This window comes from Eretmochelys imbricata, chromosome 12 (genome assembly GCF_965152235.1).
Source record: "Eretmochelys imbricata isolate rEreImb1 chromosome 12, rEreImb1.hap1, whole genome shotgun sequence".
NCBI lineage: Eukaryota > Metazoa > Chordata > Testudines > Cheloniidae > Eretmochelys > Eretmochelys imbricata.
In genome coordinates this window covers 1912980-1913756 of record NC_135583.1, presented here as the reverse complement: position 1 = coordinate 1913756, position 777 = coordinate 1912980, and positions in this window count along the sequence as shown.

Below are 777 nucleotides of genomic sequence, written 5' to 3'. Positions count from 1 at the left end.
CCCCTCCTCCCTGACGAAATTTTAGGATTATGCAATTCTGCAAATCTGTTTCCTCTTACAGCCATCTCTGCATTGGACGGAAGCTAGTGGCTTTTCTTTTCATGCAGGAAATTGTCTGTGGCTTTTCTCGCTCTGGCCCTCAAGAGAAAAGGGATAGGGCAGATCGCATCACTTGTTCGTTGTTATTGTTTTTAAATAAAAGAGCGCAGTAAGAAATAATGCAGGAGGAAAAGCTAAATTTAACAAGGACCTAGTTGGTGGCCAAGAGACCCAAACTCTCCAGAGAGATCAGCCCCTCTCTATGAGCTATAGCATGTTCTGATGTAGCTTAATGTCATTTTAAACTTCTTTAAACAGTAGGGGGCCAGGATTCACCAGATCAGTCAAGGAGCAGCTGGTGCAAGTCCTGTGGGGGTGGGCAAAGATTGATTTTAAGCCACCTCAGTGCCTCTCCAGTTTTGGAGCTTCTAGACACTGGGTCAGTTTCCTCTATAAATTAGAGCAGACTTTGGGCTGCTCTGCTGTACGCCAGTTACCAATGGCCCCTGAGGACTGATCCAGCAGCAGCAGATAATCAGCGAGACACAAGGGTGCCCTGTGCCAGGAGGGAGGGAAGCAGAGGGGGTGCTGCTGTGAAGAGTCTCCTGAACAGATCCTCCATCTCTTGGGCTGCTTTGCTATTGGGCACTGTAGGGTGAAAGATGTGGGTAAGGCTTGAAGTGGGCTGTTTCAAATGGGCTCCCAGACACAGGACAAAAACATAGGGCCAGATTCTGA